Source organism: Spermophilus citellus (assembly GCF_964194105.1).
Source record: "Spermophilus citellus genome assembly, chromosome: 1".
In the NCBI taxonomy this organism is placed as follows: Eukaryota; Metazoa; Chordata; class Mammalia; order Rodentia; family Sciuridae; genus Spermophilus; species Spermophilus citellus.
Window position 1 is genome coordinate 123,184,324 of NC_138182.1, and position 24,521 is coordinate 123,208,844.

Sequence of the window (24,521 nt, forward strand, 5' to 3'; positions counted from 1 at the left end):
AAAAAAAAAAGAAAAAGATCTTCTCCTGGACCAGAATATTTTTAGCAAAAATATTTTGCTTGCATCCTCAGCCCCTGCCCTCCCCTGTTCCTGCCTGGCTTCAAAGGCACAGCGGTGCCGTTCTGGGGTGCTAAGCGGTGGCCCACGCCGGGCAGCCCCTCCTCCCCTGCATGGCGGGCAGGCCAGCCAGGGAGTGCCAAGCCAGGAAGATATTTTTTCCAGAAGCGGCATCTGGCTTCTTGGCAGCTGCACAAGCAGTTGTGCCGGCGGCCGGGGCTGGCTGGGGTCTGTCCTGTGTTTAGGCTGCTGCTCCTCTGACTCTCACCCACAGACACGATGTTCTCTCTCCAGGCTGGGCCCCTCCTGCCTTCACCCTCACGAGGGTGGGGGAACCTCAGAGCGCCCCAGGGCTTCACGCCCCTTGCCTCCCAACAAGGTTTGATGCTGGAGACCCACCTGGGCTCCACTGCTTGCCAACTCCATCTAGCAGGTCGGGTAACCACTCTGAGTTCTCAGTTTCCTCCAGTGGGAAATTGGAGTCCTTGCCATCTACATAAATGAGTCCGCCTGTCTGCTTGACCTCTGCCTGACCTTCCAACTGAACCTCTTAACACTCTTCCCATCACATATGAAATCCCCTGAGAGTATGGCCTCCTTGGCTTTCTCAAAACTCCAAAGTCTTTGTAACCCCAGGGCCCTTGCACTTCCTGAATGTGCTCTCTTTGCCCAACTTTTGAACAGCTGGCTCCTTGTCTTCCTTCAGCTCACCACTCAAAGGCCATTTCCTTCAAGAGACTCCCTGACTTCCCCATCTACATCAACCCCTTCCTGATCGGCTGTCCACAGCTCTGGAATTTTCCTGCAGAACACTTAGAACAGGAATTCTCTATATTTAGTATTCTTTACTCCCCCACTGTCCCCAAACTGGTGGCTTCATGAAAGCCAAGATCTCATCTGTCTTGTCCATTTTCAGTGCCAGGACCCCACACCGTCCTTTCTGGACAGTTTGTGAATGAAGAAAGTCTCCCAGGTCCTTTGTAGACTCCTCTTGATTCTCTTATCAGCAGCCCTTAGGCTCAGGAGACCCCAGCCCTCCCTCAGAGAAGAGCAGTACCACCACTGACTTACAAGTCAGGATGCTGGGACGCTGAGGGGCTGGCATGCTGTCACCAGCTCTGCCCACCCCCCATTGCCCTTTCTCCTACTCCCATGACTGGTCCCACCCTGTGCCACATTAGCTGGAGGCTCAGCCATGACACAGCACTGGAGACCGATGACAGCTCCCACGCAGGGCCCCTCGTGCCGTGCTGTGTTCTCCATCCATCCCTTCAGGAAACTTGAAACAGCACTGCACGGGCGATTGCTGAACCCATCACAGAGATGAGAAAACTGAGATTCTCAAGAACAAAGTCCCTTCTCTGGGCACATCCAGGAAGCAGAGGAATGCTCTTAGTAGGGACGGAACACTTCCAGAACAAGAGCCTTTGTCTTATAGTCTGTTTTCTGATGCAATAACTGAGCAACACAGTCAGGGAAATTTACAGAGAATAAAGGTTTATTTAGCTCACAGTTCTGGAGGCTGGAAATCCAAGCACACAGTGTCAGCTCAGCATCCGGTGGGGGCTTCCTGCCATAACTTCACATGGCAGAGGGCAGCACACACTGAGACAGAGCCAGCCCTCCAGAGAGAGCCGCTCCCCCCGGGAAACCGTCCACCCATTAATCTGTGAAGAGGATAATTCATTCACAGGGCAAAGCCTTCATGACCTGAAAATCACTTCCCAAGTTCTCACCTCCATGCACCATGAACATATTTGTTCCCAAAACACGAAATCTGAGGGACTCATTCAAACTATATTAGCATTTGTTCCATGCTATCTAATGTGACCTCAACATCCTCTGTGGACCCCACTGACAGAATGTGCCCATGCTCAACAATCTGTCAATGGATGAGTGGATGGATGGGTGGATGGGTGGATAGGTAGGTGGGTAGTTGTAGCTGTGTGGGTGACTGGGTGCCTGGGTGGATTGATGGATGAGTGGATGAATGAGTGGATGGATGATAGATAGATGGATGGATGGATGGGTAGATGGATAGATGGGTGGATGGATGAGTGAATAGATGGTTGGTGGGTGGATGGATGAGTGGACAGATGATTGGGTGGGTGGATGGATGGGTGGATGGATGAGTGGATAGATGGTTGGGTGGGTGAATGGATGGGTGGATAGATTGGATGGTTAGGTGGGTGGGTGGATGGATGGGTGGATAGACTGGATGGGTAGATGGGTTGTTGGATGAGTGGATAGATGGTTGGGTGGGTGAATGGATGGGTAGATGGATGGATGGATGGATGAGTGGATAGATGGTTGGTGGGTGGATGGATGAGTGTATAGATGATTAGGTGGGTGAATGGATGGGTGAATAGATGGTTGGGTGGGTGAATGGATGGGTGGATAGATTGGATGGTTGGGTGGGTGGGTAGATGGATGGGTGGATAGATTGGATGGGTAGATGGGTTGTTGGATGAGTGGATAGATGGTTGGGTGGGTGAATGGATGGGTAGATGGATGGATGGGTGTGTAGATGAGTGGATAGATGGTTGGGTGGGTAGAGGGATAGGTGGCTAGATGGTTGGATGGGTGTATGGGTTGTTGGATGAGTGGATAGATGATTGAGTGGGTGGACGGTGGGTGGATGAACAGATGAATGGATAAATGAATGGAAAAATGAATGAATGGATTCCACAGCTAGAACATGAATCTTGATTTCCCTGGCTAACAAGGACCAAAGTCCTCACTCCGTCTCTACTCCCCAGCTCAGGCTTAAATCTCATACATGTCCAGATGCCATCTTCAAGGTATGTAGCCTTCCCCAGGAGCTGGCCTGTTAGAGAAACCCACGCAGGTCTGTCCTCCCCATCCTCATCACCCCACAGAGGGACTGGGTCAGAAATAACGATTACAGACAATGAAATCTATTTCTCCAATCACCGCCTCTGAGGCTACCCAACTCCACCTCTTCCTGAGACCTCAGAACGAGAGCGCTGGAGAGCACTTGAGGCTGCAGGGAAACTGGGATACGCTGTGGCACGTCGCAGCCCCCACGTCTGGGGAGCAGCGAGCTAATTGGCCTTGACACCCCTGGCCTCACTGGCAGCCCTGATAGGCTCCCCAGACACAATCACACACCTGGCACAGGTTCTAGGCCAACAAATGAAGTAGACTGTTCCTCAGCTGAAGTGAAGGGGCACCTTGGCTGCCCACGCTCCTGCCTGGATTTCCACCCACTGCCAACTGCACATGCTCCCTGCTCTCCCTCCCACCTGGAGGGCCCTGCCCTGCATCCCGGTGGAGTGGACTCTCCCTCCCTGTGCAGCACCTGCACATCCTGCTCCTTGCTGGGTCCCCCTCCCCAGCCCAGCTTGCTGCTCCTGGTGGCCTCTTGGCAGAGCTGTGGCTCCAGCACTGGCCTGGGAGCCCCCCACAGAGAAACCTTGTCAAATCATCCTAGCATCCCCACTCTCCCTGTCACCCCCAGGACCTGGCCATCTGGGACCTGGTCACTGAGGTCCTGCCTCCCTGGAGGTGCTCTCTCCTGCAGTGGCTGTGGGGGTGGGGGCAGGGGTCTTAAGCTGCCATCAGTGACACCTTCTTGCCAACTTGGGTGAGTCCTGTGTGGCAGAGGAACATGGGCCTGCCACAGCTTTCTCAGGTGGCCCATTAGGGACTGAGCCTGACCAGCCGGTGAGCTTGATAAAGGAGATTGGCTTATATGAATGCTGCTTATTTCTCTCAGGACACTAAATTCTCGCTGGCTGGACACAGGTGGGTCTCCAGCACCCACACCAGTCTGGTGCAGGCTGGGTGTCTTGCAGCTCAAAAGCGGCTCTCAGCTCTGCAGCCTCTGAGCCAGCCCAGCTTGCCGCATCCCCATCCCTGAGGATGATGTAGTACCTGTGTCTGGCTCAGAGCTGAGAGGCCTGAGTGGCAGGCGGCAGGTCAGAGGAGCCCCAGTGCCTAACACTGCAGCTGGCTTGAACTGGGGGGTGGGGGCCCGCAGAGGTGCAGGAGGGGCTGCGGCTTCAGGAAGGCCTGTCCTGCCCTCCCCACGACCCCCACACTCAGGGGCCTGCCTAGCCTGCCCACTAGCTCTTCGGGCAGGTGGGTGGGAAGCGTCTCCTCCCTCCCTCCCCGCCTACCCGGCAGCCAGCTGTGTGGCAGACATTCCTGGGCCTGCTCATTGATATTCAGGAATGGAGCTCCAGCGGTGCCCAGCCTGGGCTCTCCCCTGTCCCCAGGGCCTGCACACCCTCACCAGCCAGAAAGAGCATCTCAGGCCACAGACTCCAGCTGCTGAGGAAACTGAGGCCTGAGGCGGGGCTCTTGACCAGCCCAGAGCATGGCCCCGGGGTGCGGGTGTGGGGGGGGGGGGCAGGCTCTGACCCTGATCCTTCTCCACAGCCCCAGGAGCTGCAGTGTCCCCCGATCTTCCTGTCCAGGTGCTCCCAGCCCCACGCTGCTCTCCAGAGGCCCCACCCGGAAGAGGGCTGGAGCCCAGGCCAGGCTGGCCAGGCTTCCCACCCCATCCCAGCGGGAAGAGGAGCCCGGCCCTCAGCCGTTTGCCAGCCCCCACCTCGCACCTCGGGGGGTTTTTGCAGATGGCTTGTTTTTCCTTGGGGTGTGAAAGAACCAACCTCCTCTCCAAGCAGCTGGCTTGGGCCAGCCACAAACTCCCAGCTCCTGAGGAGAAGGCCCCTGACCCAGGGGTCACGGGGGAGCAGGGGTGGGGGGCGCCCTCCCAGAGCCAGCTGGCAGTGGCCACGGGGGCCCACCCAGGAGGGGGCAGAAAGGAGCCCACCTCCTCCTGCTAATCACCCCCACTGCACTGCCTGGGGCTGTTGGTCACACTGAACCCCAGCAGGGTTCAGCTGGGGCCCAAGTGTCCCTCAAAAGGACCCAGCAGGTTCTCAAGTCCTGAAGGTCAGCTGCCCATGCACCTTCCACAGATGAGACCTGGCTCTCTGCGTAGTCCCCCAGCCCAGTCCCCACTCCTCTCCTTCTGAACCCTCTCCCTGTCCCTGCCCCTAACCCTCCCAGTGGGCCCTGCACTTCCCGCCCCTACCCCCAGGCAGCCCCCAAGAGCTGCCCCGACTGAGGGCATGACCCCCTGCCTTCCCAACAGAAGCTGGGGTTCACCCCACAGAGGGAGACGATGGAGGTGGCAACCCCGCGCTCCCCACGGCCACTTTCTGACCTCTGCTTCCAAAACACTGCTCACTCGGGGCTCGTCCCTGACTCCAACAGCCTCCGGCCACCCCCCACTCCCAGGACACCCTCCCAACGCCACCCCTTGCCAGTGCCCCAGATCACCTTGGCACCATCCCCACCAAGGCTGTCCCCTCTGTCTTGGACGCCCTCCTCACCTGGGCCCTCCTGCACCTCAGATCTGCTGTCGACCATCACAGAGGCCGCGCCCGCCTTCCCCACCGAGAATTCCAACGCAGCCCTCGCCCTGGCTCATGCGCCCCGCACACCCTGCACCCAGCCCTGGCAAATGCCCCTCTCTCTGAGTCCCCCGAGTCACAGTCCTGAGCCCCAGCCCACACCCCATGGCCGCCGTTGCCACCGCTGTCACCGCTGTGTGTTGACCCTTCCTGCACCCTCCGCCTCCCTCGCCTTCCCCAGCCAAGCCACAAGCCCCGGGACCCATGGACCCCTGCTTCTGCCTGTCCCCCCCACACACAGCCGAGCCCAGCCGAAGGAGCTCCCCCAGAGGGCAGCTGGTCTCTGGACCAAAGGCCCACGGAGGTGGCGACTCACTCCAGCCCCCGCTGGCCCTTCCCCCCTCCACAGTGGCTGCTCCATCCTTCCTGTCCTCTCCTCAACCCCCACCATCAGGACCCTGGCCCTGTCTCTCAGGCGGTGGCTTGGTGGGGGTTCCTGAAGAAAATGAGACCTTCCCACGGGACCCCCTGCATGTCCCGCCAGCGCTCCCCACTGCCTACTCCCCTCCCCGTGGAGATGGTGGTCAGCTCTGGGCTCCCCACCCCTCCCATCAGCTGGTGGCCACCGCCTCCCCTCTCCTGAACCTCCACTTCTCCTCCTCTGCTGGGTCTCTGCTGCGCCATGTCCTGGTGGCCTGGCCTCCCATCTCAAGACACAAAGAGAGACCCGCGGCCTTCGTTCTGCTCCTCAAACAGTTTATCAGAAGAACAATCCGCAGCCTCCTCCTCACCTGGCCTTTATTGTTCACCCACCGGTCACGGCCATGACCCGGGTTCCACCCTCAGTCTCCGGGCCTACTTGGCCTCCCAGCAGCCCTGGTGGCCCCTCCCTGCTTCCCCGAGCCTTCTGCTTGCCCTCCTGGATGTCTCCTGCCCTACCCAGTCTCCCTTGGGGCCAGGGTAGCCAAGATCCCAGTTGCCAAGACCCCGGGGCCGCTGGCCATTTTATCTGGGATGTCACCTGCTCTGTCCACACTGAGCTCCCAGAGCTTGGCCTCCCCGGCTGACTCCCACTCCACACTCCTGATCCGGGTGTCACCTCCCACCCCTGTGGGTTCCCAGGAAACCCCCGTGCCAGTGACTCCCGGAGGGGGCCTGCGCCCAGCCTGCGCTTCCAAGCTGTTCTGTGACTCCAGAGCAGAGTCACTCGTTGCTTCACCCCGTGTCCCTTCTGACTGGTGGCTGCCACAGGCCCTGGGGTGATAAAGTAGGGATCTGGGCTCCACCGCGCTGAGCGCTGCACCCACCGCCTTCGTGAGGGCACTCGTTGAATCCTCCCAACAGCACCTGGGAGGCCACCTTGGTAGAGGGAACCTGAGGCCCCAGAGGAGAAGGAACCTGCCCAGGATCATGCATAGAGGAAGCCCGGAGCCTGGCTGTGAACCCAAGCCCCCCTGCTCTGCAGCCCCTGCAGCAGGAGGCCTCACCTGATGTAGCTGGGACCCCTGCCTTAGATTTTGAGCTCAGGTGAGCAGTTAGTACCTCCCCACGAGGGCAGGTGATCCTGCAGTTCAAACAGCCTCTCTGTCCTTAGAAGTGCAGCCAGAAGTCCCATTTGCCAAGAACCAAAGAAATGTGCAAGGGAGTGTTCAGAACCCAGCCTGGAGCCAGGGTTCTGGATGTGCGTGCCAGCTCTTTCCCTTACGAGCTCTTGAACCTCGCTCCAACAAGACATTGACTTCAGGCCTCAAGCTCCTCGGCTTAAGAACCAGAGCTGTAATAGCAAAGGTTAAATGAGATAATGCATGAAGAGCTCAAAAAACGGCGACATCCTGGTGCTCCAGGATGGTATTTATGGAGAACACACTATGTTCTGGAAATCAGGCGGACGAAGGGAACAGAATGGAAAAACAGACTGGGTGAGGGATGGGGTAGGAAAACCAGCCCCTGGGAGATTTGGGTCATTGCTAGCTGAGCTGCTGTGTCTAAAATGAGCTTGCACTTGGGGTGAAGGAGCAATGCAGTCACTCTCTCACACCTCTGTGACCTTGCAGGCTGTCCACTCTGCCAGGGATCTCTCCCCTCACCCACGTCTAACTGGGAAACTCCTGCTCAGTCGGTGCCACCCCACCCAAGAACTGCCCCCTCTGTGAAGTCATCTCTGATTCCCATTAAGCAGGTTCAGTCTCTCTCCTCTGGCTGACTCTAGCATTTTGTACACACTCTTAGAGTCACTCATTCACTCACAGACTCCATCAGTCAATCAACAAACGCTTGCTGAGTACCTAGGTCCCTATAATAGGCACGGAGGTCACCAACAAGAGTGAAATGCTAGCATCTGTTGGGTACTTATTATGAACCAGGCAGTTTTAGAGGCTATCATACATTCTTCACAATACCCCTATTAATAGGAGCGATGCTTGTCTCCATGATACAGACGGGAACACTGAAGCACAGAGAAGTCAAGTTACTTACCCAGGTCTCACAGCTGCTAAGGGGGAATCCAGGGGTGCTGCTGGTGCTCTCTCCCACTCCACCACACACTGCCTCTCCCGGGGCTGGACGAGTCACAGTCCACCCTGGAGTTCCTCTCAGACACCTCATTTCTTACTTCTAGGGCAACCCACCACCCTGGCTTGCCTGGGACTGGGGAGTTTCCTGGGATATGAACCATCCAGTGATAAATGGGAAATTCCCAGGCAAAGCAGGACACGCTGGCCACTCCCGTCTTCCCATGAAAGGAGGAGGAATCAGATCCACACCGATGGCTCTCCAACTCTAGGCCACCCTCCCAAGCAGCCCCAAAGGAAGGAAGGCAGCTGAATCCAGTGCGATCCTGTCAAAAGGCAGGGAAGCCCCTCCTGGCTGGGGGTCCCAACAGCCCACACCCTCCCCCAGCCCCCAAGGCCTGCTAGGGGCAGAAACGGGGGTGGGGGGACTGGCTGGAGGCCACGGGCCAGGAAGGCCACCTCAGAGCAAGTGCCAGGCCCACCTCATTCCCAGAGCCAGCCCCAGTCACCATCAGGGGACAGCTCCTGCCCACCCTCTCCCCTTCCTCAGCCAAGGGGAGAGCTGATCATTGCCTTGCCCAATTCAGTCAGGAACCAGAGTGGACCATATTCTGCCTGGTCCCCTTATGGGATGAGGAAGGGAAGGGCCTCTGCACCTCCGTCTCTCTTTCTGCACCTCCGACTCCCCCTCTGAACCTCCATCCCTCCCTCTGCACCTCCGACTCCCCCTCTGCACCTCCAACTCCCCCTCTGCACCTCCGACTCTCCCTCTGCACCTCCATCCCTCCCTCTGCACCTCCATCTCCCCCTCTGCACCTCCGACTCTCCCTCTGCACCTCCATCCCTCCCTCTGCACCTCCGACTCCCCCTCTGCACCTCCGTCTCTCCGTCTGCACCTCCATCTCCCCCTCTGCACCTCCGTCTCCCCCTCTGCACCTCCGACTCTCCCTCTGCACCTCCATCCCTCCCTCTGCACCTCCATCTCCCCCTCTGCACCTCCATCTCCCCCTCTGCACCTCCATCTCCCCCTCTGCACCTCCATCTCTCCCTCTGCACCTCCGACACCCCCTCTGCACCTCCAACTCTCCCTCTGCACCTCCGACTCCCCCTCTGCACCTCTGTCTCTCCCTCTGCACCTCCAACTCCCCCTCTGCACCTCCATCTCTCCCTCTGCACCTCCATCTCTCCCTCTGCACCTCCATCTCTCCCTCTGCACCTCCATCTCCCCCTCTGCACCTCCATCTCTCCCTCTGCACCTCCATCTCTCCCTCTGCACCCCATCTCTCCCTCTGCACCTCCATCTCTCCCTCTGCACCTCCATCTCCCCCTCTGCACCTCCATCTCCCCCTCTGCACCTCCATCTCTCCTTCAGCACCTCCATCTCCCCCTCTGCATTTCCATCTCCCCCTCTGCACCTCCATCTCTCCCTCTGCACCTCCATCTCCCCCTCTGCACCTCCATCTCTCCCTCTGCACCTCCATCTCTCCCTCTGCACCCCCATCTCTCCCTCTGCACCTCCAACTCTCCCTCTGCACCTCCATCTCTCCTTCTGCACCTCCATCTCTCCCTCTGCACCCCCGTCTCTCCCTCTGCCCATCTGCTCCTTTCCCAGCCCCCTGGCCGATCCTGCAGGTCTGCTCGGACACACTCCTCTGCCAGAGAAACAAGAGCACAGAGGAGAAGGGAGATAGATTCCTGGAAGCTAAGGAGAAATAAGAATGGGGTGAGCTGCACTAAGCCCTGAAACAGAAGCCTGCAGCCCACTAGCATGGACACAGGCCACCGGTGCGCACCTTCCACACGCAGGCTCCTGACCCCGCATGCCCACAATCCACTGCCCACTATCTTTTCCCTGCGTGGTTGAATGCTTCAGAAGGCCGTGGTCATCTCTCCCCTTCTTCTTTGGCTTGAGCATTTCTGTAACCCAAAGACCTTGTCAGACCCCTCGACCTCCAGCAGCATTCATAAGGGGTCTCACCTCCCCCCTTGAAATCCACCCTGCACTTCAACTTGGGACCCCCTCTCTCCTGGCTCCCTCCTGCCTCTGGCCTCTCTCTCCCAGCTGCCTTGGCTGATGACTTTCCAGCCCACCACCCCCGACACAGTGGAGAGACTCTGGCTCAGTCCCCAGACAGGGACTCTGCATCTGTACTATCCTTGGCGATGGATCTCAGAAGTATATCAGTCTCGCATCTCTTAATATACTTCCTGAATGCTGATGACTTCCAAAAAATACAAGTCCCCCATGAAAGAAGAGGCTCCCAAACATACATCTTCAGTCCTGGTAGGCTGTTCCTATCCATCCTCAACACCCCATCAACATCCCCACAGAGATCCTCAACACCTCCACTGAGATCCTCAACCCCACCCCACCAAGATAGTCCTCCCTTTATACATGGTTTAGCTTTTTGTGGTTTTAGTTACCCATAGTCAACTACAGTCCAAAAATATTACATGGAAAATTCCATTAATAAGCAATACTAAGTTTTAAATTGCACACTGTCCTGAGCAACATGATTAAATTGTGGGCCAGCCTGCCTAGGATGTGAACCATTTCTTTGTCCAGAGTATCCACACTGTATGTGCTACTCTCTCATTAGTCACCTAGGAGCCATCTTGCCTCTGGCTCAAGCACCCCTTGTTTTACTTAATAATGGCCCCAAACTGCGAGAGCGGTGAGCTGGCAATTTTATTATATTGTTATAATATTTATTATATTGTTAAAATTATCACATTTTATTTTTGGTCATTGTTTACCTCCTACCATTCCTAATTTATAAATTAAACTTCATCATAGAAATGTATGTATAGGAAAAACATAACACATAGAGGGTTTGGAATGTAACCCCAGGGGCCGGGGGCACTTCTGTATTTGTGGAATGAATGAATGAACAAAGTTGTAATGAGCAAATAATCATTTGAGCCATCAGTGAATAAACTCATCATAGACACAGGGTGATAGGTGAAGGGCACACAGAGGAATGGATTCCTGGGGCCAAGCAAGGGTGAATCTCCTAATGAGCAAGCTGAGCGCAGCGGCCAGACGCCAGGAGTCTGTGGGGGTCCACCCACGGGAAACTCCAGAGCGTGCACACAGCTCTGCAGGGACAGGGAGCAGATCAGTAGCTGCAGGGGAGGAGGGTGGAGGGGAACACACCACACAGCACACAGGCCCCCAGGGATGGAAACGTCCAGTACCTGACCGTGGTGTGCTTTGGTGGCTCCATACGTCTGTCAAAGCTTATTGAACTGTCCACTCCAGGTGGTGGGGTTTTGGTGTAGAAGTCGCACCTCAGCCCTGTTGATTGAAGAAGAAGGAAGTTGACCAAAGGATCGATCCATCGACTCGCTCATCACTGCCCTGCCAGCCCGGCCCTGGGCTCCATGCTCACCAGTGAAGCCCTGCTTTTCTTTCCTGGCCAGAGCTTTTTGCGCAAGGATGGGAATTAGTGCCAACTGTTATGGGCAGGCGGCTCAGAAAACACACAAGTCCACTTTGTCCGAATTGAAGAGTCTTTATTTAGCCACCGGCGACTGCTCCCCACGGGACCCATAACTGTCTCTGCAAGAAATGGCCTCTGAGCATTTCAGGGTCTTTATAGGCAAAAACCACATCCCGGTTGACATAGCCGTAGCAAGCAGGGCTCCAGAAGCTGGATGGAGGGTTAGCAAGACAATGTGATGGGTACCCTGGTATTTCCCAAGGGACTTTCTAGGTTGGCATAGCAGCAAGCCAGCAGAAGGGAAGCAGTCAAAATGACACTAGTGGAGTACAGTTAGAGAATGGTTACTAATGTCCAGACAGTCCATCTCTGACTGGGTACATGCCCAAGAAAAATGGGAACCAAAGAGAGAATATTTTACACTGTGTAAGAATTGCCATCCTGTGTTGCCAGGCATGCTCTGCTAAGCAACTGTTGACAGGTCCAGAGGGAGTATCCCCAGGAGAGAAGCATTTCTCATACAACATGGAGTCTCAGGGTAAACTGGAGTCTGTGTGGTCATTGCCTGACCACATAGCCTGGCCCTCACACCACTCCATGTCAGACGCCTCATCTAGACTATTTCAGTTCTTCCTCACAAAGACCTTGTGCGGTGGACAATGCTCTTCCCATTTTACAGATAAGGGCACCGAGTCTCAGGAAAGAAAGAGGCGTCTCCAAGACCATTCAGCCCCAAATGGCAGAGTCCTGATTCACACCCAGGTCAGTCAGACCACCAAACTAATCCATTCAGCCATCCACCCAGCCACCCATCCATCTTTCCACTTATCTATCTATCTATTCACCTACCCACCCAATCATCCATCCACTCATCTGTCCATCCATTCAGCCATCCACCCAGCCACCCGTCCATTCATCCATCTATCCATCCATCCACCCATCCATCCACCCACCCACCCATCTGTCCATTCACCCAACCACTGTTAGGGTTTGGATGTGTGTGTCCCCCCAGAGCTCAGAGACGATGCAGGAGTGTCCAGAGATGAAATGATTAGCTCATGAGAGTTGTCACTTCATCGGTAGGTAGATCGGTTCCCTGATGCGGATTAACTGGGCCATGACAGTAAGCAGGTGGGAGTGGCTGGAGGAAGTAGGTCACTGGGTGTGTGACACCCACCCCCCCACCCCCGGTGAGCAGAGCTCTCTTCCTGCTTCCCCACTGTCATGTCCCCTGCCACACCCTTCTGCCAGGATATTCTGCCTCGTCTCCGGCCCAGAGCTATGGAGTCAGCCGACCCTGAACTGAAACTATGAGCCAAATAAAACTTTCCCTCCTCTAAGTTGTTCTTGTCAGGACCTTTGGTCACAGCAATGCACTAACTCTGTGTGTGTGTGTGTGTGTGTGTGTGTGCGTGTGCGCGCGTGCGCGTGCACACTCGGTGCTTTGGTCGTCTCCCATTTTCCTATCTCTCAGAGAAGGCATTGCTACTGCCAGGGAGGACACATGTGTTTGTCATCATGTTCCAGCGTCATGAGAAGATTCAAGGAGAAGCAGTAGCCAGGCCAGATGTTGTCTCTGCTCCCTGGGGGACAAAGACATCACCCCAGCTGGAGCAAGAAGTTCAGCCAGTGGTGTCTCTTTTGGGGTAAGAGAAATTGAAAGGGGCTTTTCTATGCCCAAGGATGGGGCCAGGCATTTTGACAGCAATGTCATTAGGCATTCACAGTAAAACTGGGATACGAAAATACGGAGGAGTCCTCCACGGACCTGGGCCTGTAAACCATGCCACACAAGCCCAAGGAGGAAGGCGGGAGGGCTGAAAAACGACACCATTGAGACCTTAACAACATTCAGGGCACCATGCCAGACACTGGAAGGCTCACTTCGCTGGGCCTCCCAGCACCCAGCCGGGGAGAGAATATTCTATCTCCCTGAAGAGACCGAGGCTCAGAGAAATGAAGGTAAAAAAATCCCATGAATGGTCCATGATGTGCTGCTTTGTCCTCTGCCAACGGTTTCTCCCACCAAACAGACCTTGCTGACTTCAGCATTCCCCTAACTTGGCATTTCACACTGAGAGCTACAGATGCCCCAAACATCTGTCCACCCACGCATACACTCAGTCACCTCTCCACCTGTCCATGTCTACACCTGACACACCCAGTCATTCCACTGCCCACATTCCACTCACCCACACACAAGCCTTCACACAGCCGTCCGCTCACCTGCACACACGCTTCACCCATGCTTCACCTGGTTACAACTGAACTACCCAGCCAAGCACTCAACCACCAGGTGGTCCACCCACTTTACTAGCCAACCAATCACCCAACATACACACATCCAGCTATCTCCATGTTTACCTACCTATTTACTCCATCCTTATTCCAGGACTTACCCACCCATCCTCCCATCCATCCACCCACCCATCCATCTATCCACTTACCTATCTATCTAGCCACCTACCCACCCAACCATCTATCCACCCATCCATCCATCCATATATACTCACCTACCCATCCATCCACCCATTCATCCATCCACCTACCCATCCATCTATCCATCTACTCACGCACCCACCCACCCATCCATTAACTCACCCCCCACCCCCCCCATCCACCTATCCACCCACCCATCCATCCGTTCACACACACAACAAGCCACCTACTCTTTCCCATCCCCTCCACACGTCCATCTACTCATCAGTTCAGCCATCCAGCCATCACATTCCATCTACACAAAAACCCACATGTACTATGGTGGCTGACTTCATCTGTCAACTTGGCTAGGTCACATTACCCAGGGATTTGGTCCAACACTGGTACAGATGTTGTTGTGAAGGTTTGGTGGGGGGGTGGGGGTGTTTTATAAAAGATCAGCATTTGGAACACCAGATTTGGAGTAAAGTTGATTACCCTCCATCATGTGGGAGGGCCTCATCCAATCAGCTGAAGGCCTTCAGAGAAAGAAGACTGAGGTTCCCCATGAAAGAACAAATTCTCCAGAGGCCCTCAGAGTCTAGCTGTACCAGTTCTTCCCCGGAGGCCCAGCTGCCAGCCTGCCCTATGGATTCTGGCCTAGCCGGCCGCCACAAGCTTGTGAGCCAATCCTCTAAAATCAACCTACAAGTCTATACCCACATCTGTTTCCATGCCTACCGCCTCCTGTTCCGAGTACGTGGAGAACCCAAGTAACACACATGTGTACACCACAACCACCCCTATCCAAAGCATCCACCCCACTCACCCTACTTGGAGCTTTCTGAGAACCTTCCTACTGTTTCCTAGAATGTCACATGAGTTTGACTATAAAGGCACTGAGTTTCCTCAGTGTCCCTGAGTCCTGTGGGTGCTTCAGGGAGCTTTGCCGAGCTTGCTGTGACTTCCAGTGCTCCCTGCAGCCCCCAGGCATGGGCTCGGATGCACGGCCTGGTGTGAGGACTGCCTGAAGAGGTAGGTGAGCCAGGGAGTGAAACGGTCCCCTGTGTGCCTGGGAGGAAGCCACCCGGAGCCAGGTGGGAGCCGTGGAGGTGGACAGAGGCGTTTTTACAGAAGCACTGGCAGGAAGGGACTGAGAGGAGGTGATGGAGACCAGCAGGACCCCATGGCTCCAGCTGGGGCGACGGCCTGTGGAGGAGCCCGGCTGAGCACGGGAGATGGCAGAGGAAGGGAAGGCACGGGCCAGCGGCTCTCAGATGCTCGGCAGAGACCCCAAGCAAGTAAGGGGACCTGCAGGGCCAGAGCTCACGGAACAGAGCTGAGGGTGGACCCCGAGCCAAGGAGTGAGTGGTCACAGTCCCACATGAGCTGAGGGTCTCAGGGCCACCAACAGACCCCCGTACGGAACAGTGAGGGGACTGTCCTTCCTGGGTCCGCCTCCCCCTGCTCGGAGCTCCTGGGGAGAGCTGGGTCCCTCCAAGCAGCTCGCTCTGTCTCTGGGGCTCAGGGAGGTTCCCAGGAACAGGCCAGCTCCACAGGTGTCCTGCACAGATGGAAACGGGGCCACCCCGTGCTCCGGCCAAGGGGTGGGCCCCCAGCTCCAGCTGGAAACCCCATTTGGGGGCAGGGGTATGTTGTGCCGCTCCCTGGGTGGCTGGCTGGGCCACTCAAGCACAAACTGTTGTCTCTGCCATAAATTCCCCTGGCCATAAAGTCCCTCCCAGCTGACCCCTTGGTTGGTGTGAGAAACTGAGGGCAGGGCAGGGCAGGGCAGGGTGATGACCTCCTGACTCTAGGGCCACTGGCCTCCCAGGCCACCCTATTATTCCTTTCAAGGCTTCATGAGTCAGGACCCCAACACCAAGGGACATTCCCCGGCCTGCAGTCAGAGCCCCGCTCAAAACCCAGCAGTGCCATTCCTCTGCGCTTGGCCCTGCCCACCCCGTCCCTAGCCTGGCTCCTTCACGAGCACATTGTCTTAGAGGAGTCATGCCTTGGCCTCTGAAGGGGACTCTGGGGGTAAACGAAGAGGGACAGTCTCGTGCCACAGACAGGAAGAATCTCTGTGAACACTTCACCCCATTTAATCTCTCTGAGCCTCAGGTTACTAACCTGCAGACCTGGGACCATCACGAGACCTACCTTCAGGGGGTGTGAATAAAGGGGACACCTAACGAGGTCCCGCTGGCCACACAGGGGGCGGATGAGGACCGGGAAGGCCTCTGACTGAAGGACAAGCGCATCCCCCTCGTGTACATTTAAAGGATGCCAAAGTGATCAGAGGACACCCTGATGACCAGGGAAACAGGATGAAAAAGGATTTGGTGAGCTGGACGTTCGTGCACACACCTGTAATTCCAGCTGCTTGGGAAGCCGAGGCAGAAGGGTCACAAGTTCAAAGCCAGCCTGGGCAACTTGGCGAGAACTTGTCTCAATATTAATAATAATAAGGGGCCGGGGCTGGGGCTCAGTGGCAGAGCACTTGCCTCGTGCACATGAGGCACTGGGTTTGATCCTCAGCACCACATAAAATAAATACATAAGTAAAACAAAGGTATTGTGTCCATGTTCAACTAAAAGAATTTAAATAATAATAGTAATAATAAAAAGGGCTGGGATATGGCTCAGGGGTTAAGCGCCCCTAGGTTCAAACCCCAGTGCCAGAAAAAGAGGGGACGGTGAAGGCTTGGCGGCTCTGCCTGAGTGTCACCTGATGGTGGCACCTAGCTGAGTCCCTCTCCAGGAATTGCCCTCAGCTGAAATGAGTTGCTTCCCTCCAGGCTCTGCTCCTTTCTGGGGACAGGTGACCCCGTGGGACTACAGAGACCCTCATCCCCAGAGGCTGGCCAGTCAGCCCTGCTCTCCTTCCCTGGGAGGACTCCCTCCCCAGCCTGCAGCGAGGCCCTCAGAACCTTCCCACGACCTTCTGTGGGTGAAAGGGAAGGTGCCGCGGCTCAGCGCTCCTAACTCAGGACGGGTTGAGGAAGATGGTTGTCACAACAGAGCGGAAACATGACTGTCACCCAGGGTCATCGATGCAGTGGACACAGAGAGTAAGAGGCTACCAGCCATTAACCGCAAATTCAAGGAGAAGTTCGGGAGCCAGACGCCCTCCCTGGAGATGGAAGGGCCTCCCCGTCTCCCAGGCCCCGAGCTCCTCAGGACTGAGCTGCCAAGGAGGCTGAATCCTTGATGCCAACTCAGATTCTGCTTGGAAGGAGGGCAGCCCTGCAGATGGGCTTGGGGACATCTGGATCAATGTACTCTTCAGTCCGTGGACTCCTGGGTGATGTGGCCCACCACCCCCTTGTAGGGGGGAGCATTCCCCTCCTGTCTGAAGAAGACGCAGAGGCCTCCACTCTGAAAGACAGGACCCACCTCACTCAGAATCGACCCCCGTCTCCTTCCTGGCCACCAGACCTACAAGGGCTGATGGTACCCCGACCTACGCAAGAGGCACGAGGATGGCTACAGGACAGGAGGGACTCTGCAAACTCAGGCAAGCAGCTCCCAAAGCAACTGTGTGTCTCCGTCTACAGCAAACTGACATGGCCAGGCCACCAGACCTAGGCACTGCTACCTTGCCGCAGTCTGGCTGGGCACAAAATAAACGGGAGGTCACGAGCCACTTGTAGGATCAAACAGGAACTACTTTATTGCCCGAACCTAACGGGAACTCTCTAGAACTCCCCGGAAACTCCACAGGAATCAACAGGAACTCAAAAGTAGCGGGCACCCAAGGTAGCAGGAGCCGCCCCATTGCCGGACAGCAGAGGTTTATATACACAACTGAATACACAGCTTGTTTCAATTTAGCATCATCCAGTTACAGCAATCAGTCATTATCTTAATAATTATACACAGCCTCACTTAATTATCATCTTAATGGCTCACTGGCATCACCTCCCAACCACTCCTTCTGGCAAAATGCCAGGCGCCATCCCGACTCGGCTGTGGCTCTTAACACTACTCTGTTAGGAAGAAGGACCAGAAGGCATTTGTGTTGATGTGGGGTGGACAGCGGGCTTCCCAGGGCTTAGTTAATCCCCTGACCTCTGTTGCAATGCACTCCAAAGACATGTGGGCACCCCAACGCCACACAGAACATCCCCCCAGCCCACTCTATTAAAAAGCCTTAATTTAACTACTTTAGTTGATTAAATAGCAGGTGGCAAGGATGTTAGAGACCTTAAGAGACACACGCTTTACGGAGAAGAAGACTGTAAGACCAGGGGCCACCATGTCAGGGGTGGCTCAGGGGCCTGGAGTACAGGGTGCGCCAAGTCAGCCCTCTCTAAAGTAGGAAGGAGCTCACTGCGCCCACAGTGCCACCGTGGAGAGGGAAACACAGTGCCTGGTAGGGCTCGCAGGGGGACAGAGAGAGAGCGGGAGAGAGACACTGTGGGGACAGAACCGCTCATCGGGAACTGGGCTCTTCAGACTCACAAAGTGTAAGGTCAGGAGGGCCCAGCAAGAAATCCCACATCCAGACAGGGCGGAGGGCGAACGGGGCAGCAGGAGGAAGCAGACCCCCACATGTCCCCTCTCAGTGTCACCACCCGACCTGAGCTTCCAGCCTGAGGTGCCCTGGAGCTGCTGGTTCAGCCTCACCAAGACCCCAAATGGAAAGAGCCTGAGGCGGAGGCGGCAGACTGGCAGGGAACTAGGGAATTGTAATGTCACCTTCACTGTCACAGAGGTAAGTTCAGTCGGCCCTCGGCAGAGTAGGGTGCCATGGGGCCTCAGAGAGAGCGTCTCTGACTTCCACTCCAGCTCCTCGTAGCCCTGGGCCAGGAAACTCTGCTCCCTGCTCTGGGAGACACTAGCTGGCTGGTCACCCAGCCTCGGCCAGCCCCCCCAATCCCTTCCCACACTGCCTGTCCAGGGAGGGACTTTCTGAAGCACAGCCCTGCCCACTGGCCACACGTCCCTCATGGTGTTCAGAGTGGAGCCCAACCCCTCACAGACTGCACAGTTGACCGTCACCTTGAGCCTGTTGCTGTCACCTTCTACCACTCAGCCCTGCTTTGCCCCAGCACACACACATTCACTCTCACACACTCACACACTTACATACACACACTCATGCACACACACACACTCATGCACACATTCACACACTCACATACACACACTCACACACACTCACTCACACACTCACACTCATGCACAACACACACACTCACACACACACTCACACACACCGCTGGTTCTCTGTGCTCCAGCCACTCTGAACTCCTTTGGTTTCCAGAATATTCTGAGCATCACGTTCTCTCTTCTGAGTCTCACGCTTGATGGTCTCTGGGTGAAATACCCTTCCCCACCACACCCAGCGAACGTCTCTGCATTCCTCAGAGGCCGAGCTTAGGGTCTGTCCCTTCCAGGCGGCTTACCCATGGGCACCAGGGATGGCTAAGTGGCCCTCACTACTTCTGCAGCTCCCAGCCCCCTGTGCCCTCCACTCTGAGCAGCTGCAGGGACCAGCGCTGCAAACCCCGCTGTGTTGCACTTTGAAACACACCAACATCTGTATTCGTGGACACTCTCCAGAGAAACAGGGCCATAGTATATAGAGGTACATCGGGAGTGATCCTGAGGGGTTCAGCACGTGACCACGGAGTAGAGAAGTCCCTCCATCTGCCACGGGCAAGGTGGAGGCCCAGGAGATCCAGTGTTGCCGTTCTAGTCCAAACCCAAAGGCCTGAGGGGAATCCATGGTGTTAGTCTGAGTCCAGGCTCTGGGAAACAAGGGGGCCAGGACTGTAGGTCCTGGTCCATGGCCAAAGGCGCAAGAACAAAGCACACCGCTGTCTGAGGGCAGGAGGAGAAGGACGCCCCAGGTCCAAGGAGACAGTAGAACCCACCCTCCTCCACCATGTTGTTCTGTTTGGGCCCCCCACTCAGGGGATGAGGCCACCCACCTTGGAGAGCGCAGTCTTCTCTGCTCAGTCTACTAATTCAGACGTTAATCTCTTCCAGACAGACACAGACACAGCCGGAAATAATGCTTCACCAGCTATCTGGTCATCTCTTAGCCCAGTCAACTTTACATAGAAGATTAATGATCCTAAACTGCTAACCCAAATTCAGCCCAAATCTGCTCTTTGACTTCATCCTTGACTTTGGAAAGCAAATAGCCAAAGGCAATGCCACTGTCATTTCCGGCATCGCCAGCCATGCAGTGCCTGGTTCATGTGGTCACGTGGCTTCCCATCACTTGCAACCGCTCTTGCAACTTTAGAGCTACATCCAAGGCACCTTCTTCCTTATTGTTGGTCTCTGGACCATCTAACAATCTTTCCAGCACAATTATATTTTATGAACAGCCCTGGAAGATAAGCACAGTGTTTTTCTCCAGAGCAAAAGGCACATCTGTCTGCTGTGCACTATAACAAGATATAACTATATCTTCCTCCAGGGCAAAATGCAAGCCGATCCCTGCCTATCCCCGAGGATTCAGTCCCCTTGGCTCAGATCCATGGGCTTTGACACTGACCCACTGCATAGGCCTCCTCCTGGGTCCCTCCACATCAGCTCTATCAGAGAAGGTCACCTGCATGCTATGCTGTGAGTAATGTTGTCCTTTGTCTCTGTCCTTTGTGTCTGCCAGCACCGTGATGCCCACAGGCTAGCTGGTTAGCTGATGAGTAGGGTACAAACTCCAGCCCTTCAGAGCTCCTGGTGACAGTCTATTGGAATATGAAGACAGAGCATGCCTGGTCCGGCTCCACGGGAAACTGGCTCTGAGACCTGAGGACCCGTCCAGGGCACTCAGGCAGAAGAGATGACCCCTTGGCTGCCTCTCCCAGTCTGGGCAAGGAGGTGGGAACAAAGAAGTTTCCAGAGCAGCCCTCTGGCCTGACATTTCTCTTCCAAGTCTGCACACGGGCCCTCTCCAAGGAGGGCCGCAGTTAAACCCCCTGAACAGAAACACTGAGGCTGGGAACTTGGCAGGGAACAGGCGGGGGCAACACCTGGCCACCATCAGGGCACCACCTTCTGTGCTTTAACCATTATGCAAATGGCCATTTGCAGCCAGGTGGATGGTGCGGGGCAGATGGCTGAGATGCCCAGGAGCCTGCTCTGAATTTACTGCAGAACTCTGGGGGCTGGAAAGCCAGGGGCTCTGTCTCCTTTCACAAGGAGAAGGTGGAGTGCATTTGAGGAGAAAGGCAGGGAGGGCTTGTCCCCACTGGGCACCCACTACAAGTGAGAGATAGGCTACGTGGAAGGGCCTCTTGGCATGGCCCAAGCTCCTGTCCTTCCTCTGCCAACTCCACACTCAAGGGCCACCACATGCAGGGTTCTGGTCACATACACAGGCTCTAATCAACACAGATCATAAGAGCAATGGCCTGAAGTATTCCAGAAGAGTCGACGAGCTCTCGGGAAGAGAGAATATTTGGGGTCCTGGGGGCCATACGAGCCCTGCTGTGAACAACTCAATTCCACCATGGATGTGGTTGAGCTCCAACCAAACCGTATTTTTATCTATAAAATAGATTTTATTCTGGACTGGATTTGGCCCCCAGCCCATACTTGGCCAACTCAAATGTCAGAGTAAAGTTACAAAACATTGTAGCCTGTTTAAAATATTTAGCACTGAACAAATTAAAGAGTTTTAACCTCCACAAAATACAAGATATTCCTAAGAGACTTAGGACTTATTTTTTTTCTTTTTTTTATTGTTGGTTGTTCAAAACATTACATAGTTCTTGATATATCATATTTCACACTTTGATTCAAGTAGGTTATGAACTCCCATTTTTACCCCGTATACAGATTGCAGAATCACATCAGTTACACTTCCATTGATTTACATATTGCCATACTCATGTCTGTTGTATTCTGCTGCCTTTCCTATCCTCTACTATCCCCCCTCCCCTCCCCTCCCCTCCCCTCCCCTCTTCTCTCTCTACCCCCTCTACTGTAACTCATTTCTCCCCCTTGTATTATTTTTCCCTTTCCCCTCACTTCCTCTTGTATGTAATTTTGTATAACCCTGAGGGTCTCCTTCCATTTCCATGCAATTTCCCTTCTCTCTCCCTTTCCCTCCCACCTCTCATCCCTGTTTAATGTTAGTCTTCTTCTCATGCTCTTCTTCCCTACTCTGTTCTTAGTTACTCTCCTTATATCAAAGAAGACACTTGGCATTTGTTTTTTAGGGATTGGCTAGCTTCACTTAGCATAATCTGCTCTAATGCCATCCATTTCCCTCCAAATTCTATGATTTTGTCATTTTTTAATGCAGAGTAATACTCCATTTTTTTATCCATTCGTCTATTGAAGGGCATCTAGGTTGCTTCCACAGTCTTGCTATTGTGAATTGTGCTGCTATGAACATCTATGTAGCAGTGTCCCTGTAGCATGCTCTTTTTAGGTCTTTAGGGAATAGACCCAGAAGGGGAATAGCTGGGTCAAATGGTGGTTCCATTCCCAGCTTTCCAAGAAATCTCCATACTGCTTTCCAAATTGGCTGCACCAATTTGCAGTCCCACCAACAATGTACAAGTGTACCCTTTTCCCCACATCCTTGCCAGCACTTGTTGTTGTTTGACTTCATAGTGGCTGCCAATCTTCCTGGAGTGAGATGGTATCTTAGGGTGGTTTTGATTTGCATTTCTCTGATTGCTAGAGATGGAGAGCATTTTTTCATGTACTTGTTGATTGATTGTATGTCCTCCTCTGAGAAGTGTCTGTTCAGGTCCTTGGCCCAAAATATTCCTAAGAGACTTAGGACTTCTTAAAACGTCAATCTATAAAACACTATAGGACACACTGTATGGTGAGACCTGTCTTCTCTTATTTACCTTAAGATGATTCTGAGGCAATAGTAGGTGATCAGTTAGCTTTGATTTCAGATAAACAATGAATAGGGTGGTGCTAAAATATAGGGTACTCACTTATCTTAGATTTCAGGTCAACAATGCACACTGTTTTAGGGTACATCCCAGGATACACAGTATATCCTGGGATATCATTTTTATTTATTTGTTGTTTATCTGACATTGAATTTACCTGATGCCCTATATTTTTATTTGCTAAGTCCAGCAATCCTGTAAGTGTGTGCAATCCCACTTGAAGAGAATGTTGAAAGTCTGAACCCAGCATGGTGGTGCACAACTGTAATCCCCTTGGCTCCAGATGCTGAGGCATGAGGATGCCATGCTTAAGGCCAACCTCAGCAACTTATTGAGACACTGTCCTAAGATAAAACACAAAAAGAGTTTGGAGACATAGGTCACTGATAGCTCAATCCCCAGTACCAAAGGAAAAAGAAAAAAAATAAAGTCTATATCGGCAGCACTTTGTGATTGTAGGGCCAGGGCCAAATGGATGGTTCCTGAACGCCCCACTACCACCCACTAAAGCCTTGGAACCAGAGCAGAAAAGTCACCTTCCAGGCACGTGGATCCAGGTCCACCCAATGTCGGGAACCCAGGAGGTTCTGGGTGAGGATCATTACCAGAGACAACTGGTTCCTGCTTGGGCCACTGGAACCAGAACTCCCCAGGGGGTCCTGAATGCTATGAGCAGAGGAAGAACTCCTCTGTCCCTCCAAATACCTAACCTTTGCCCTGAGGTCACCCCAGCCCTGCTGGTCATTGCCCTAGACAGGAGCTCCCTCGTGCCATGGGGCTCCAAGGCTTCCGCACCCCAGGTCTCCCAGACGTCTTGGTACGCATTTCTAGCTCTTCCCGGCCCTGCACGTCCCCCACAGCCCAAGGCTGCTCACGGTCAGCCCATGGCTTATGTGATGAGTGCTTGGTGCTTATCTTCCCTTCTGAGCTCCGACAGGCTGAGCCCTGCCTCTTAGGATGTTTCCTAAAAAGATTCTCCTGGCCTGGCAGACCCTGGCTCCATGGCGTGGGCAGGCTGGCAGACGAGTGGTCTGGGAGCCCCACCTTAACTACAAGGCAGAGGGGTGTCGCTCCTCAGGCTGGGTCTGGGCAGCCTGTGCTGAGTGGAAAGGGGGCAGGAGAGGAAAGGGAGAGCCCAAGGCCGGGGTCTTCTGCCCCCAGGACAGCCCTTCACTCTGTTCTTGCCCAATCCCATGAGGCTTGATAGTGCCTGGGCAAGTCCCAAGACAGGGTGGATGAGCTGACCCGAGGCAGCCTTGGCCCCTCTGCCCCCAGCCAGAAGTACAGTGGACAATGGCCAGGCCCTGGAGCTGGACACCCTGGACAAATCCCAGCTCACCCATCCCTGCACATGTGGCCTTGGACAGGCTGCTAGGCCTTTGAGTCTCAGCTCTGCCCACAACTGGGGAGAAGAAACACACCACCCCGCTGCTATGGGGGGGGTCAAATAAAACTCACCTCAGAACGCCATGGCACCCAGGAGAAGCCCATGCTCGTCTGGTGGACTTGCCCGTCCCCGTCTGCCTCCAGGTCTCTGCTCCTTGCTGGGCAGGCATTGGGAGGAACAAGAGGCCATGCTGGACGCAGCCCCAGGCTCTGAGAGGGAAACAGGGCCAAACATAACATCAGATGATTAAAACTGTGGACTGTAAACAGCAGCCCAACTGGCCAGGGCACCGCGGCCAGCAGACCACGGCCAGTTGCTCCCCAGGCCCGTGGCCACACCACCTGCTGCCCTGTATCTGGGATGGGCCCAGCTTCACGGGCACAAGGCAGACTGGCATGTTTTCCTAGCTGAGCCCTGGAGGCCTGGCCAAGCCCTGT

The 24,521-nt window shown here is 54.8% G+C and overlaps 1 long non-coding RNA gene across 1 annotated transcript in view; it reads right to left on the bottom strand.

Moving 5' to 3' along the window:
- Positions 1 to 24,521, bottom strand: part of LOC308645641 — a 48,083-nt gene that overhangs the window by 17,048 nt on the left and 6,514 nt on the right. Inside the window, exons 2-3 of the long non-coding RNA XR_014021252.1 lie at positions 24,156 to 24,293; positions 11,153 to 11,252 (exon numbers count right to left, since the gene is read on the bottom strand). This is a non-coding gene — a long non-coding RNA (uncharacterized lncRNA). The remainder of the gene's footprint in view (positions 1 to 11,152; positions 11,253 to 24,155; positions 24,294 to 24,521) is intronic.